The following is an 18,126-nucleotide window of genomic DNA, read 5'->3' on the forward strand; positions in this document are numbered from 1 at the left end:
ATGTAAGAATTAAGTTCAGACATTAAAGCCTGATAACCACAAAAAGGGTTGGAAATGAAGGACTGAAAGCGGCAACAGAGTTACTAGTAGCAAAAGGACGCTTTGCATCTCCCAGAATTAAACACAGTGGTAGGTAAACTGACAGTCCTGCTGAAATTTGTGCGTATTTCGAAACATAAATTACATCTACACCTTGCTGCATTAGGACTGTGGCTCAGAAATAAGCATACAATCCCTCCAGCAGAATTTACTTCAAAGCTTCCCCCCTCTTCTGTCTACAGAGCTCAGCAATAGATAAAATTGAGAATGTGGTTTTCATTCATTTCTTCCAGGCACACATGCACCTCAGAGTGGCTTGAAATCTGGTGAGCCATATGGCAGTGCATTTGTCATTTCCAGAAATATGTTGAATATGGGTTCCAGAGATATAAAGCCCCAATCAAAAAGAAAAAAAAAAAAATAAAAATATATATATATATATAAATTGAAGCCAACAGATTCTGCTCAAACACCACCAAGTTTATACTATGTGTAACTGGAAAGCCTGAGCTTTGATCAGGCTTCAAAGAACCTCTCCATTTGCCCCTGAAAATAAATCTAATGCTTTAGCTTGTGGAGGCTTATTTCTCTACTCTTTTGCAACTCTGTAAAGTTATTTACAATTGCCTTAAGTGAGACTGAAGTAGAAATAATACATCAACATCAATACTAGCATTATAAAAGCATGTTGCATTTGGAGCACAAAATAAATTATTTACACGCTGCAAAATAGTGGAGAATCAGGATCCAGAGCTGTATGGCTATTTCCGTGTGAACCAACTGAAGAAGAAATAGTTACTTCTTCCCATTCCTGTGTACAAAGCTTAACAGTGCCCACTGCGAAGTAACAGTAAAGAAAAAAGATTAAAAAAAAAAAAAGCCCCAGAACAACAACAGAGCAATTGCTGGCTGAAATAATCAGTCTCCAAATTCTGCAAATTAAATGAGATTTTACAAAAACCTGGTAGGGCTGAGCCAAACACTGTGCTGTTGCCAAGATGAGGAGGTCCTGTGCCGTAGGTAGAAAACAACTACGTCAACAACAAAATCATCCTTCTACCACCATTTCTATTTTTCAAGGACATCTACTTCCCACTATTTGCAATACGTGATAAAATGATCCTTCTTCTAAGGAAGAAAACACAAATTAGCAAGCAGCAATCCAAATTACATTACTGGAACAACTTTCCTTCTTGTTCTTTTTCTTTCCAAGGCTGGAATCACAGATCATGGTATTTGCTGAGACAGGAACAGCAAAAGGGAAACAGAATCATCCACCTTTTTGCCAGCACACTCAAGTTTTGCCTTCCTCTCTTTTCTCCTCATGTTGCTTCTCAACACCAAGTTATCTTTACACACATTTTTACCCCAAGGATGAAAATTAACTAATAACTCTGTTGACAAGAATCACTTTGGTGGAGGGTAGGCTGTTTTGAAACACAGAAATAAAGAAACATCTTACTCCAGAGGGCTAGATCCTAGAGTTTCTGAAGAACTTTGTGTACGTATTCCACAGCAAAATCTGGTTTGGAGACAGCATGTGTATACATTTTATTCAGAATGGTGAGGTGATTGGAATGACTGCAGAAAAGTACAGGTGATTCTGTAATCAGAGTCCAATCCAGACCCACCACAAAGTTTCTATGTATAAGGAAAAAAAATCAAGAGCATTTCCACCCTAACTGCAAGAGAATACTTTCAAGCACCTGAAAAAAAACCTAAAATAAAAGCATAAATAAAATTATGGCACAGCAACTGGGATATCTAACATAGTACAGACATTGTTCCACTATACTAATCAATCATGTTCATCCACAACCAGAATTCATTCAGCTGCTCAGCATTTCAGCCATCCAGAGACAAGACTACTGCATATCAGCCACTCGCGTCTCCTCCTCCTAATGATGACAGTGTAGCTGCTCACTGCTGCCAGAGGCAGTAAGCTTTGAGAAATCCAGGGCTTTCTCCCCAGGAGTAACAAGCAGAGAGCTGCCAGCCACTGGTGTTGCCATCTAGGGAAGCTATTCCTAGAAAAGCAGCAAAAATGTGTGGGCTGAGCTGGAAAGGCAATGTAGAAACTAAAGTAAGCACAAGACTTCTCTGTAATAAAAGAGGTGAAGAAAATCCCCATGTCTGCTAAGACTTAGTTTGATGAGCAGAAGTCTCTGCTCTAGCCACTATCAGGGCTTTTTAGGTATGCTAAGCTTGCAACAGATGCTTTCATATGCTATCACAAAATTTTACTGTGCCCAGCAGACATAGTATATTAAGTTTCCTGAATATTTTAGTATATATTACAAAGCAGAATAAAACTCAACAACAATAATACAAATATCTGTGCTTTACAAAACTTTCTGTATGCTTTGCAGGTTGCATACAAACCACCTACTGATGCTATCAGAACAATTCAAGAAGAATCCAGGTCTGTGTTTGACAGGTCCAGACTTACTGCAAAGTTAAATCCCACATGAGAAGGCTAAACAAGAGAATGACATCAGCATGATATATAGAGGTGTTCCTGTATAATACAGAAGAAATTTCTTCTTTAATTATTCTGACAAAATAATTTTGAAATTGAATTTTTACCATATGCTTAATTATAGGTCTAGAAAACAGGAAAGTTGTCAAGCTATTGAAGTTGTATACTCTCTATCATCCTCCCACAGCTATCACTACACTGGCAACAAACTATCCTAGACAGACAACAGTATCTAGAATAGCAGCTCTCCGGCTGTCACAACCAAAATGCTAAAAAGACAGAACTGATTCTCAACTGTGCATACACTTCTTGTAATTACAGTTTTCTTCGCATATGTGCGTTTCTTGCTAAAGTCCCAAGTCTAAGCCTCATAAAAAGTTGACTAAACATATTCCTAAATGGTGTGAGTATCATAACCAAGGTGATTAAATATTTGCAAGGGTTCATCTGGTGGCTTTGAAGTGGAGCAGAAGACCAAACAAGACTTCTGTAGGCGGTAGCATACTCCTTGGGGACCTATCAATAAAATGGTAACAATCCTTTAGCTGAAGCAAAGCCAAAAGATTCAAGATGGGAAATTAAGCTATAAACAGTAAGAATGTAAAAGTTTACTTACTGCACCCAGGGTTAGCAAGCTATTACAACACCAAGGTACATGCCAGAAAAGCTATTTTCCATTCTTACTTACAAATTCAGCCTTCAAGGTATTCCATGCACTTTTTCAAGGTCTTGCTACATATTTTAATTTTACACTTAAATATCTTCCTGCATTCCAAGACAATTCTTATTAGTTTTCTTTGATGCTTTTTTCCCTTGGATGTTTTCCAGATGAAGCTCTAAATTGAAGTTCAGCAGAAAAACGATCAGAGCACTACATTTCAATAACAGAAGCACTGAAAATGTGGCCTTCAGTGTATTAAACTCATTGCTGGAAGCTACATATGAAAATATATTACCCACCTCAGAAAACTCTTGATTGTTATAATGTGGTCATTTCACACACCAGTGATCAATCTCAACCGAGCACATTCTCTAAGTCCACACGTAATGATAAAAAATTAGACATATCAGAGAAAAATTAAAGCCCTTCCTTCATGAACAAGTTTATTCATCTAGTGATTTCATATAAAAATCACTTTTCTACTGCTTCTTGGTATGATGCTAAACAAGCTGAAGACATATAAATTGTTGATTACAAGGGTCAATGACTCAGCAATCTGCATTATGTCCACTTTGCAGTAAAAGCTGGTAGGCACAAAAAAAAAAATCTACTTTAAACAACAATCTCAGAAGCCTGTCCAAGTGAAATTTCTTTTGAGAAAGCTACATGCACATTCAGTACTACTAGCCATAAATCATGCATCACTTGTCTAACTCTCCTTAAACTCAGAATTTCTATTCTTCAATTCCTTTTCCTACCCTTAGAAATTTAAAAGTTTCAGATTGGTGTTACATGTAAAAACCTCAGAATCAGCAACTGTCACAAATTATATTACATACACATCTACAAGCTGAAAACCGCAGGCTACATTTCAGCACTGAAGAACAGAGACTTTTCATAACAGCAATGCTCTGGAGAAATATTACTAAAAAGAGAATATCCAGCTGTTGGAAAACAGAAAAACTTAAGACTTCTGCTGTTCCCCACCTCCCTATCACACTGAGATCCAGTACTGGACCTCATCACACATTTCTAACTATGGCATCTCTCCAACTCCCACAATGAAGAGTGGGCAAGCAGAAGGAAGATGCTGCATAGGGAAGGAAAGTACAGTGTTCTTTTTATACAATTAATTTTAGTCTAAAGCTAGTTCACACTGGTAAATTCTACCTCAATTTTGACCACATTGCTATTCATAAATTCAGTTCAGATATAACAAGTCATTCCCAAACACCACGTTGCTGGCACATATATGTACATAGAAAATGAAAATACAATATTCAACATAATAACCTGTACAGCACAGTGTACTTACAGCCTGAATAGATAAAGGTAGCAGACAACCTCATTTCTATAACTGCTGTGTGACTTACATGCTTAGAATAGAGAGCAAACAAAACAAAACCAAAAATATCTTCATTCAAATCCTATTCACAGATATTAATTTAATGAAAAGACTCTTTCAACATGAAGAATACATGTGTAATAGCCTCCAAGGCAACTTTAACAGCAGATTGTTAAACAAGGGGCTTCGTAACACAGCAGCTGGAAGCTATTTGGCTACCTGATATCCTTTAAATCATTTGGAAAAAGTAAATGAATTAGAAAGTGTCTATTTCTAAAGCCCAAATGACCAGTGTCTCTCTAGCACTGTGAAGGCAGCAGAAGGGAGATGAGAGTTAAGAAGGTGGATTCAGATGCTTTGGAAGAGGGATTAGAAAGGGGATGCATCATCCAAGGAATCATACAATGTTGTTACATAGCAGCTGCAGGAACATACAGCCTTCTCCACAGGATGGTTACACACACTCCTTTTAGCCTTCTATAAATTTGCAGTATTTTAAAATAATTGCACTGAAAACTATACAAAAACAATGTAAAACATTCACTCAACTTTTCTCAATATCAAAATGCTTCCTTTTTTTTACTGAAAGACATTTGACTGAAACATGTGGGACCCCACCTCAATACCCAAATACAACACTAGAACACATTCAAGAAAGTTTAAAGCAATTATATAGAAATGTTGTATGAGACTCTGGATAGTCTGTTCCCATTTCAGAAACTTCATCACCTGTACTTTTGGGTATCATTTTTATCTGCAAGGTCTCAGCCAAATCTTGCTCAATTTATTCCTAAATGAGTGGAATCACAGGATATACTCTTTTTTTAGTTTTATCTAATATCTTTTTATCTTCTGAAATATTTCTGCCATATTTATAGATTACAGAAAACTCAACATTCACAATCAAGGCTACTCCCAATCCTTACTATGTACAAAACATTGCAAAATGGAGAAGACTAATATAGCCATGAAGCAGAGATGATCACTGTTTAGGTAACACCAACAATCAAGGTACGCACCAAGTAAATTAAAAGTCTATCTAGAATGAAGATCAAGTATTTCTAGACTTCACAAAAGAAAATGGTATCTCCCTAAGAAAATCTAAAGGTCCCTCTGCACAACCACCAAACTATGAATTATACTGATAACAGGTCCAAGGGTTCTTTCTTACTGGGTTTTGATTTTTGTTGGTTTTTCTTACATCTACTAGGCACCACAATTTTAGAAGGATGGTGTCAGCAATTTAAACAACTTGTTGAAATCTGGCTGCTTGATACAAACCATGCCATCTTACAAGCTGGACACATCCCATATGTTCAAAAAACTGGTCCCAGAAAAGTGGGCCAAGAGCGAGAGCCAAGGGCTGCTGCTAGTCAAGCTGGCAGCAGGCAAGCAGGACCAACCAGCAATATGACAGAGAGCAGTCACAGTTCTCTACTTTCAGAACTGCCTAGGCAGACACAGCACAGGCTCAACTGCAGGCAAGATGGTTCTGCCTGAGAGTTGGGGCTTGAAAGGCAACACCTGGCTGTGACATGGCGTGACCAGTGGACACAACTGAAGCTGGTCTACGCTGCATTTGATTTTCTTTGAAGTGCTCCCCATTCATGAGCCCTATCCTGCACTTTTACCAACACCTCCCTGCAGCTGCAGACCACAGGAGACCTGCAGGACATGCAGACCTTCCCACATTGCTCATCCTCCTTTGACAAACACATTTGGTTCACTGTGGTGGTTTAGGCTGGGTGCTGGCCCGGATGCCACATTCACACGCTGAAAAACAATTTCTAAATGGCCAAATACACCTAGAATTCTTTACACAATCAAAAAGAAAAAGGCTTTATGATCACAAGCTAGTTGATGATTATCTTGCTGGTCTAAGGTCTGTATATAAATATTCCTTCAAGGTTCTCCTGTAACTAAAGCAACTTGATAATAGAGCAACAGGTGCTCTGCGTCAATCATCAGAAAAATTACCTCCACCTTGACTCACATGCATTCATGATTCACAGACATCAGGCTCAGCATTGCTATCTTTTAAGAATGATACATTTAAAATTTTACCAGCTGCTGAGCAAGCACAGTATAATCTTACTGAATACCAAGCTGCTTCTAATGCTCTGTGTATTTAGTAATGGTATGTATACCATTGCTGCAGAGGAGTTACGGCAATGTCTGTTAATTTGGATTGTAGCACAGTATGGATAAAAGAAGATGTTACTTAAAATTATCTCAAAGGAATCCAAATGACCAACTACATAACTACTAAAATTATCCATCTGGAAAGAAGACAAAATAAAAATCAAACAAAACAGATAAATTACAAGGACAAGCTGAAGAGACTTTTATCTTGAAAAACTGAAACTAATTCTAGTTGCACCACAAAACAATGTATTACAGTTAGAAGATAGGCGGGAAAGAGTTTTAAAAGTTATTTCAGAGATCTTCAAACCTCAACTCCTCCAAAACATTATAAACCTCAATGCATTTAAGGGCTTTTCTTGCATCACTTTCCCCCCCACCCCCAAACTTGCAGTTTGATTTTCTGTTTTAAACTCTAGGTTTCCATATTTTAAAATTAAACACCAAACTAATCATTCCTTGTCTTCCCCATGAGAAACTAACTTCCTTTTTCCAGCACCTTAAGCAGGCATTACACCAAACACTGCTTGATCCACTCTTGTTCTTCAACATCCCAACATTATCTAAACACCACTGAACTACTAGCAGTTACACTAACTTTATGGGACTGCTGATAGAGTAATGTAATACACAACGTGTAGGTGTAAAGTCTGTCTGTAAAAACAAGCTGGCTATGCGACACTGCAGACAAAAGTTCAACCTGCAATTTAACAAACGTGTCATGACAAGTTAAAGAATGCACAGCTAAAAGAGTTGACCTACAATGCAATTGCAGTTCTTGTCTTAGAAAGACATACTCGTGTCTCGGCTTCATGTTTTGTAAATAAGAGACATTCATTCCAACAGGACCACCAGAGGTACTAAGCACATGCTTGCATCTTCGCAGGGCCACAGTGGGAGAAGTTAGGATATAAAAAAAAGAACAAACATTTTGGCAAAGCCAAGATGATAAGTCTTCCTGATGTTCCAGAGAGCCAAAAGGAATGTCTGAACAAAATAAACATCCCAGATTTCCCATCAGCAAAATCAGAACAGATCCTAAAGGAATACAACTATCAGTATTACAAGACGGAACTAACAGCAGCAGACACACATTGCCACAGTAACAACAATACACAAACTCTAATAGTTTTCTGTCATAGGAGGTCTATAACATTCCAGTTTATTAAAATCCCCCATGCATCTCTTAAGAGCCTCAGAGCTCATAAAAATGATGTGTCATATACTGATAGTTGTGCTAAACACAAGCTTTATTATTACACCTGTTTAAACCAAATACAATCCACACAGTCCTTACTGAGATAGCTGATTAAATTTCTAATATTCATGAAGTAGAATTTTAATATTGAATGCTCCAAATGATTCAAGCCTTCTGATGTAACAGAACATAAGTCATTTGGTGTCAAGTGGAAGGCAGATCCTTTATTACAGCATTAATTATTTGGGATATTAGCATTAATTTCTTTCTTTATTTGAATTAAATGGAATTCAAAACAGTGTGAATTTATGAATAGTCCACAATACAATTATTTCTGTATTATCCCTGCAGCACTAGCAGAAAGGCTGCCTGAAGTCCTGAAAATATAAAGGAAAGAAATCGATCACCAATTTTTCTTTTAATCTTTCTTGTGGAAGCTTACACTCCAAACATCCTACACTTTTTTGATGTAAAAACACACAACTTTATACCTATAAACACCACCTACATATTTTTTTAAATTCAAAATTAGAGGAAAACACATTTAAGCGAGAGACACCGCAGCAAATTCTTTTCAGGACTAGAATAAAACCATTCTTAATTAAAAATCACAAAGCTGAAAAAATAGCAGGGACTTTCACAAAATTTCAACACTTGCTGGTAAAAAGCTAGGTCTTCACTTACATTTCCAAAGTTGCTACATTCACAGGATTTCAAGGAATTCTGTTAAGAAGAACCAGCAGCAAAATGATACCAATTTTTAATTCACTTACATTACAGGTATAGCCAGACAGAATTGCTAACAAAAATAACTCACAACTCCAAATAAGTAAATATGTACAGCAACACTCATGTGAAACTGCCGTTTGCAGATCACCTGAGACTGATTTACCTGATCACTAGATACTGAAGGATCAGCATAACATTCCCATACAAAACACACACACAGAAAAAATGCCACCAGCTCAGCATGTAGAGGGTTTTATCCAGCTTTTAAAGACTTCTGAAGTCTGGTTAAACCAGAAACAGCTGTCCAACTGAAACTGCAACGTCACAAATAAACAACAACCACATCTAAATATAAGCCAAACAAACCATCTGTGTCACTGTCCCTGTTTGCAGCCCATCTACACAGGTGTCAGCTCCTGTTCCTGCACTCCACAGCAGAACTAGCATGGCGTATTTGTAACATCACTGACTGTTAACACTAACACAAAATGAAAAAATCAGAGAATGAAGTGCCCGCTTCTGACCTAGAAAAATACTCAACACTTGTCTGTTTTGTAGACGTTTTACTAAAAACAACACTGAAACCATCTAAAACAAAAAGAAAAGCCACATCTAAAACATACACATCTTTAAAATGATTGCATGAAATCCAACTACCTTTCTTTTTCTTCTGCTAACCTCACAAACAAACTTTCAATCTAAAATTACCAACTAAATTTCTAACGAACACTGAATCCAGAACAGTGCAAAACCCCAAAAGGCACTTATTTCTCCACCTGACCTCAAAACCAAGAGAAACCTTACAAATAAGTTTTGCTAAGCCAGGTGGCAGCATGCATTTGCAGCAGCCCAAGTTTCCTATGGTGAAACCCAGAGGACTTGACATGTCATCATTCAAGATCTGTCAAATTTGATAACACACTGTGTGTGTCTGGAGGAAACCATCCATTCAGGCAGATGAACGTGTGATTTGTTGTCATGACAGCTATCAAAATTCAGCCCAAGAACACACCATACAGCCACATATCTCTCTTTCTGCATTGAAAGGCTGAAAAATACTTTCCTTGTTGTCATCTGAAACATCATTAGGATGTCAACCGAGAAGTCAACTCCCTTGGAATGGCAGTAGCCCAGGATGGCACTAGGAGCCAAGTCTGACACACAATGGATGTGGGAGAAAACAAGTGTGACGAATACACTGCTATTGTAAGAACAGGAAGGAAAAATATTTGCAGCCATGCTGTGCTAAGGGTGTTCCTATTGCATTGAAACCAAGAGCTCAGTCCAATCGAGCTTGGGATTCCTCTCCTCTGATATTCTGCCAGGGTTTTCTAGACAGGAGGCTTAATTTATTGCTGTTTCTTGAAATGTTTCATTAATCCAGAATGCCCTAAAGAAGTTCAGAGCAATACATCAATTTAACTCTTCACATGTTGAGTAAGTTTTAACATGATTTAGTGCTCTCCTCATCTAAACCTGTGAAGGGACTACTCATTAACTGCTTTAAATATATAGCAAACTATACACTTAATTGGTAAACAAAAAGATTATTTCAGCCAACTTATATTTGACAAGTTAGAAAACCCCAATGTATTTAACTTCTTATTTGTATATGTAATGAACACCACCATTCTCATTTTGAGGGAAAGGTTCTAAAAGTGTATAATGACTTTTAAAAAAATACTACAAAAAAATACTACAAAAGATACAGTTAAATCAGAAGAGAAATGGGCTAACTACTTTTGAACTACTTTTATTTTCTTTGAAATAAAGCTTTTTTTCTTTTAAAGGCTGCACTGCTAGCAGAACCCAGATTCTCATGTTTAGAAAGCAGCTGCTTTTGCTAATCCTCCTTCCATTCTACTGCAAGGTCTGATCGTATTTGCATGGAGCTGATCCAGTGTAACCTGTAAGGAAACACATCCAAGAGACACCACTCAGCTAAAAGCAGCTACTCGCACTATAAGAGGATATGACCTAGTTCACCTCTGTCAGGAAGAGCATCTGCAGCCTCCAGCCTCTCACTAAACTTCAGCATTCATTTTGACATACATGTCACTTCTCCCCGTTAAGGACCTCAGAATTACTCTGATGATTTCTAGACCTCAGAAAGCTAAAATCTGCCTTTCTACCAAAGAAGCAACACTCCAAAGGTTTGTGCATTTACTTTTGATAACTGATCCTCTTTTGGCAAAACAGCATATCAAACATTATCCACATCACTTTCAAGAACCACGTTAGATACCCAACGAAGTGACAGAGGAAGAAAGAACCCCACCTATCAAAATAGCACAACCTGCTGAAACATGATGGTAACAAGTTACCATCTACCTACCTCTTTATTGTTTAAATTAAAAAAAAAAAAAATATCAAACATATCCATTTTGTCTAACAATGTTTCAGATCCACTCCGTGGCATCTCTCACTACCCATTTTCTCACCTATTTCTACAGTTGTGTGCACTCTTCAGACAGTAAAGAAGAGTTGAAGAAAACTGAATCAAGTTTCTTCAGCCTAGATTAAAAGCACACCTGTACTGCATTTTACTTTACATCAGTCACGACTGTAAGAGAAAAGAAACATTTTTGAGAAACTGGGTATCTACCAAGAGTTCCAACACATTCACCCCACAGAGTAATTAGTATTAGTTATATATCATCTTATCAAGACTTGCTAAGGGGATCAGGACAGAGAAGCCTATAGAGGGGGAAAAAGCCTCTAAGCCACAAAATTTGTGTCTATGACTTTGAACAATTCCTGGCTATACCAGCATGCCTGAGTTTCCACTCTAACAGATGTTGTTCTGAGTACAAGTATTTCTAAAATTTTACTGACATGAGGTTATAGTGTATAGATGTAGTAACTTAAATGTAAGGGCTTGCTATTCTCTAATCAAGATTTATTCCTCTGCACCTGAATGCTTAAAATTTACAGTACTCTATTAAAGCTTAAAAAATATATACTGCCAGACCAGCTCGCTGCACAAAGTTGTTTATGCTGGGTTTAAAAAATGAACTCACTTCATTAACAGTGGGAAAAATTTATTCATTGTGTCAAATATATTTAATGGAATATAAAAATACATATTTCATATTTCAATGCCCTTCCCATTTACTCATTTCAATAGCATTTATGAAACAGTTAAGAATCTTATGATGGGAAAAAAGATTACTCCATGAAAAAAAAAAAAAAACACACAACTTAACACTTGAAAGAATTACTTTACCCACCACTGAACAGAAAACGGTTTAATTGGGCAGAACACCAACAACTATGTTATTATGAGGAAACTAATGGGTGTAATTGAATCTGCAAGAAAAATTCAAGTGGAACTACCTAAAACAGAAATGAGCTTAGGATTCCTGGGCTGACAATCATAAATTTGCAATGCAAAAGAAACAGAAAAGTCATTTCTCAGAAAGTGTATGTCATCAGGATCTCATATAGTACATTTTTTAAAAGACTGAACTATGGTGCATGGGTTAAAAGAACAGCACAAGACTCACTTCTGCAGTGTAGAAGGAAGAAACAATGCTATTTCCCACATTAACAAACACCACCCTGATTCTCTCTGAAGGTCTTCCACTCTGGGAGCTAATAATTATTTCTGACTTTCAGCTTGTGGAAACTATTGTTCTGCAACATTTCTGTATACCTATTAAATACAAGTATAAACTGTATTGCTTTTAAATTTATTATTTCACTAGAAGTAGAAAGCAGCTTTCCTGCAGAGTGCCTCAACTCTCTGCTTTTTCAACAGGCCAGATGACCTACTTCATGGGAGCAGGGTGTCCAGTGACAAGCACCTAGCATCTTACCCAGGGTCTGCTGAAACTAACTGAAACACAGCAGCAACTGGTTTCATAGTTTTCAGCCATCTAAAACCCCCTTCGAATATCTGTAATTCCCCAGTAGTAATCCTTCTTTCTTAAAATGTAGAGCTGGTGTTGGAGGGGAATACCCATGGATTAGTAAGCATCAGTCCCCTTTTTCAAACAGGAAATATTTTCTAGAACATACGCTTCAGATTCAAAGATGCCCTGGTTTTGATTTCAAACCTGCAGCAAGTAAATTGATACAGCACCTGTCTCCACGAGTCTGGGGCGGCTTTTATGCTTAAGGAGCATGAAAAACACACACACTCCAGGTAGTTTTGCTGCTGCTCAAAACTCCAATAAGCAAACAAAACTATCTGAGAATCACTTTTTGAGTTACTGCTGAGGAAAGCCATAAGCAACGACAAGAAGCAACATACTAACAGCAACACCAAGTATCAAAAACAAAGACTGGAAAAGCAGCAGATGCCACTGACCTTGTCCCTCTTCTTCAGCTGACAGCAGATGCAAGGTGACACATAAGAAAGCTAATGCCTTTCCTTACTCTATCACACAGCTAGCCAGGAAACTACAAAAGAAAAAAAGAAGGGGAGATAGGAAATTCCTCTTTCCACAGCAGTAACAAGACAAGGGCTGAAGTTTTCAATTTGTCGTATGTTCAATAGCAAGGATGTAACAAAAAGGATCATCCAAAGAAGGACTAACTCTGCTATTGGTTTTGGAATATACACATTTTTATAACATGTATCATTATATCACAACAATTAGAACCAATGTCTTGTAGAAACCAAATGCAAATACAACAGCTAATGTTGCAATGACAGAACAATGGCAATGAGCGCTAACATCATAAAGAGTTTGTATCTGTTTCATGGCCTATATAGAAATATTTGCTAATTACAGTCTTAATCTTCCTGGTACAGGTGCCTTCTATCGCTGCTTTTATCCACTGTTCCCAAAAGTGACATCTGTCAAAGTCTCGAGAAGCAAGTCAAAGTTAAAAGAGACAAAGCGATCTGTTTAACTGTTTAAACTAACTTGGTTCAGACAGAGAATTTCACTTTCTGGAGTTGTGAAATTAGTATTTCTAAGAAGGTACAACATTCTTTTACTTCAGAAGTTATAGTCCTAAAAATGAGAACACAGTACCCTTAACATCGTCTGTGTGTTCCTGACTGCTTCAGATTCCTAAAAAGCAGTGGCAAAACAAGTACTTTCAAACAGAAATACTTCATAAGCTTCTATCCAGTGAGCTTTCAAATTCCTCCATATTAAGTTACCAGTCTGAACTCCCGATGATACAAACCACGCATGGTTAGGCCATGAAAATTTGTTTTTACAAAGGCCGCTACTGCATTTCATGAAAGAGAAGTCTAGTTCTCCTACGTTGAGCTGCTAAAACAGTAGCAGTATGCTCTTCAGAAACAAATATTGCTTCACAACCAAGGGGCAGAAATGGTTCAGCTAAGGAACGCTTCAAATTCTCCCCGAGGTTCAGTCAGCGTTCAAGTTTTAAAGCAACAAAAGACAAGACAGTTCTGAGTCAAACCCTACATGGAATTCACCAAACAACCCTGATGCATGCAGAGCGCCACATACACTGCAAAAAAAAAAAAAAAAATTCAACTGTGGGAGATGTTAACGTAGGAACTAGAGTACAGAGCCGCTCACAGTCAGCCAGTCGCAGGTCAGACGTGAATTACAAACCTGAATAACAACCCGACAACTTTATCTGAGGCGGGCCACGGTACCCGGCCTGACAGCAAGGGCTACCTGTTAGTGCGGGCACGTTTTTAATTAGAAGTGGAAAGGAAAAGACAAGCTTAAGTAATTTTCCTCCCAAAACACAGCGCGATTCACTTTACTGAACAGTCAGCACAGAAGGTACAATTTTACCTTGTCCTTTTTCAGCTTTTATGGCACATTGCACCGCACTCCTTGAGAAAATCCCTGTCTTCAAGCTCTCAGAAAGTCGAAAGTCGGAAACAGAAAGAAAGAAAAGGGCCCAGGAGACCGTACCAACGGCCGCAGGCCGGTGTGACCGCCCGCCGGTCACTCCCGCCCGGGAAACTTTCCGGTTGCGCCGAGCTCGGGCCGGGAGGCGCTGCCCGCCTTCCCCTGCCGCCGGGCCCGCGGGCTGCCCCCGCGCCCGCCACATACGCCGCCTCCATTGGCCCGCCGGGCTGGGCCGGGTCGAGCGTGGAACCCCGCGGGAGGCTAATGGGGCGGGAGGAAAGGGTTGTCCCAGCCATCCGCTACCCCCCGGCAGAACAGCGGGTGGCACAAAGCAGCGGCTGTCACACACACACAAGCAGCAACTAGAGGATGAGGAGGAGCCGCCCCCGACCCCCCGCCGCAGCTGGACGTGGCATACAAACACCTCCCCCCCCGCCCCAGCCCCTCCGAGCCGCCTCCGGCAGGTACCGGCCCAACCCCCTAGGGCGGCGACGGGGCCTCCGCTGCCCAGGTGACACCCACCCCTCCCCCCGCTCCCCGTGGCCCTTCCCCCCTGTCGCCCCCCGCGGCCGCCACAAGTTTACAGCGGGCCCCGGCTTCCGCCCCGGCCTCATCTCCGTCCCGCCCGCGGCCGCGCTTACCTCCGGCCGGCCGGCGGGGAGGCTCCCAGACCAGGCGGGCTCCGCTTCTTTGTCTCCTCAGCGGCAGCGCCCGCTCGCTCCCCCCTCCGCTTCCCTCTGCCCTTTCCCGGGCGGATGCGAGCCGTGTCCTCCTAGAGTGACCGGCTAAGCTCCCCGTCCTTCCCTTTTCTCCTCCTCCGCTTCGCGCCGGGCACGTCCAAGGCCCCGGCTCGCAGAAGCAGCGGCGGCGGCGGCGGCTCCGCTCCTTGCCTGCTCTCAGCCTGCTGCGCCCGGCAGCGGCCCCTCCCCCGCCTAACCGCCCGCCCCCCCGACACAGGCACAGCCCCCGCCCCCGCCCTGCCCTTCCTGTCGATGCCGCTGCCGGGATCGCGCGGGAGGAGCTCTCCAGACTGCCCTTCGTCCGCTGGGAGGGCTATCGGTCCCCCCCCCCCCGCTCCTCAGCACAGGAAGGCTGGGCCGGGACGGGACGAGCAGGGTCGGGTGGGAGGCTACCTCCTCTCTGAGCCGCTGGGGCTGCAGGCCGGGAGTGGGTGGGGGCAGCGCAAAGGGGGTTCTGCCTGCGGGGAGCGCCCTGACATACTACCACCACCCGTCCCCCAGGAGAGCCGGCGTTCCCAGCAAAGCTCCCGCGCTGGGACCGGAAGCAGCCAGGAGAAGTAGTGCCGACTGTTTAAAGAAACTAGGATGGAGGGGCGCGCACTTCGGGGACAAGCCAGGGATAAAGATCGGGGAGGAGGCACGCCGCGGACCGCCCCGGCGGTGCGACGGATCGAGCACGGAACTGCCGTCGCCGCCGGGGAACTTCCACCCATGGCATCGGGGCGCCTCCGCTGCCCATTGGCCGTGGGCCGTGACGTCAGGTCGGGGCGCGCGGGGCGTCCGCAGTGCCAGCCCCAGCCCCAGCCCCGGCAGCAGCGAGCGGGAGGGGCTGTGCCCGTCCCAGTTACAGTCCGGAGCCCCCGCCCTCTACATTCCCTTCCGCCCCGCGACAAAGTTTCAGCATCGGTGCACCGCCTGTTAACTGGGTTGGGCGGTAATTTTATTATGGGGGCTCGGTATGTACCTGCCCAGGTGCTGTTTCCTCATGAGAGGCCGTCGGGCATGGAAGCCACCCAAAGCCGCGACCACCCCGTGTGTGGCTCATCCAGGTCCCTCCAGCGCCCTTCTAGTCTTGGTTAGACTGGGCTTCCCCACTAGTGGTTGAAGACGCAGGCAGATGGCCCCCGCTGAAGCAGGGGTCTCTCGTGGAGGGGCCAACCCACCAGCTTTAAGGTCCTTCCGGACCCGGTGCCTTGTCCGACGCGCAATCCATCGAGGGAGGTGAGTGTTCCTGGGCTATGGGGAAACTGATCATCCCTCTGCAGCAATCTGGAGAGTTCAGAGTAAAAACCAGTGCTGCGGGGAAAGCCGCTATGAAACGTTATAAAATCATTAACCCTTTCCAACATGGCTGCCTCCAAAGAGCAGCAGCTCAGGTAATTATGCGTACTGGTTCAGTCTCCTCAGGATGCGTTTCCTGGCTTGGGAGTCAACGCTATCCAACAGCACCGTTTCCAAATCTGAAAGTCGGTCAGCAGCTCTGCTGTCATGTTTTCTCTGGCCAAACCGACCAAAAGTAGCATGGAGAAGATCAGACAGATTTTCAACTTTTTAAACATGTATTCTCAGAGATCTTTAGAAATCTTTGAATAACTTCATCTTCCTCTTGTTAACTTTTACTAATTCTCACAGCATTTCATTGATGGTCTGGGAAGCCCCAAGTGCCTTTCACATGTGTGTGAGATAAACCCAAAAGGAAAATGCGGTTTCTTTCTTCCAAGAAAGATTTTGCATGCACCTCAGGGTAGAACAGAAAGATCCTTTTCTTTCCAAGTTATTTGACTTTAATTCAGAGAGGTTTTAATCTTCCTTTTGAAACAATAATCTGACCATGATTTTCTAGAACTTGAAAATACTTGGGATCCCTGCAGTCTCCACCTCACCACATGCCATCAGGCCTCGCTCTAGCCTGCAGAGGTTTAGGCTGAATTTAAATGTGATTGGTCATTCAAGGACCTTCAGGTATGTGTTGTTCCTGGAACAAAATGCACCATGGGGATGATAAAGGAGAGGTAAACTATCCCTGCTCTCCTTTGCATTTATAATACACAGGTTTCAGTCTCAATTTTGTCCCTTGCTATGACACACTTAGTAATGTCATCTTATGGAAACCTTCCACCTTTGTTGTTTCCCTAAAGGAGCAAGTTGAGGATATCCAGGGGAAAGTGACATAGCCCTGCATGTTTTCAGGCTGTATTAGACCTCCAAAAGTGTTCACCACCGTGAGATTCCAAGTGAACAATAGATACCAAAGCTTTCCAGGTATCTGAAGAAAAAATAAATTATGAAGCACCACCTGGGTTTAGCAGATTAATGCTAATGAGATTTACAGAAGAAATGTTTTAGGGAGGAATTTGGATGAATACATTGTCTTCAGCAAAAGACTAATTTAAGGACTCTGAAGCATACTGTTGCTAAATATATGCAATTACATTGAGAAATGATCCATTAAAGTTGCTTTTTCCAAACTATGCCTTATGACAGAAGACACTGTCAAAAAGTATACTGAAAGGGTGTTTTAACTGCCTGTCTGCTGAACAGACCCTTATGTTTCACCAGCCAGAAAGACTGATGTTGCCCGGAGTAATATTTCAAAACATTGAGTCTACTGAAATATTAACATACACTGTTTGAAATGTCACAATCAGCTGTTATGTGTGGAATAACTGTTATTAAGAAGAGATGGCTTCTTGTGATTTTACTGAGAACTGCATTCTGAATGAGAAGAGCATAAACTTGAGGGAATCTGTAGAAGAGCGAAAGTGTTTCATGATGTGGAGGGCACACTTTTCTATTTAAATAGTAAATATGGACAGCATGCACTTTAGCATATGCAGAGGAGTGGTGCGGTCCTTAGAAAATACATACACAGGAGAAAAGAGCCTGAGTATTTCTCCAAGCCTAAGGCTGTAATCATATAGTGAAAATAAAAGATAAAATGGTTAAGCAATAGAAAGATGCTTCTTTGGCAAGGAAACGGCCTGCCTCATGCTGCTGCTTT

The 18,126-nt window shown here is 41.5% G+C and overlaps 1 protein-coding gene across 4 annotated transcripts in view; it reads right to left on the bottom strand.

Moving 5' to 3' along the window:
- NCK2 (NCK adaptor protein 2) overlaps nucleotides 1-15,308 on the bottom strand; it is a 100,142-nt gene extending 84,834 nt beyond the window's left edge. For 2 of the 4 annotated variants that reach the window (XM_068137743.1, XM_068137713.1), the window contains exon 1: nucleotides 15,027-15,308. The gene's annotated coding sequence lies outside the window, so the exon portion shown is untranslated. Of the gene's footprint in view, nucleotides 1-12,905; nucleotides 12,998-14,325; nucleotides 14,692-15,026 lie in introns of those variants that run through there. The other 2 variants (XM_068137723.1, XM_068137733.1) reach the window with 2 other exon arrangements.
- Nucleotides 15,309-18,126: the final 2,818 nt, after the last annotated feature.

This window comes from Melanerpes formicivorus, unplaced genomic scaffold (genome assembly GCF_026170545.1).
Source record: "Melanerpes formicivorus ecotype bairdi unplaced genomic scaffold, bMelFor1.0.p_v2 SCAF_1, whole genome shotgun sequence".
NCBI lineage: Eukaryota > Metazoa > Chordata > Aves > Piciformes > Picidae > Melanerpes > Melanerpes formicivorus.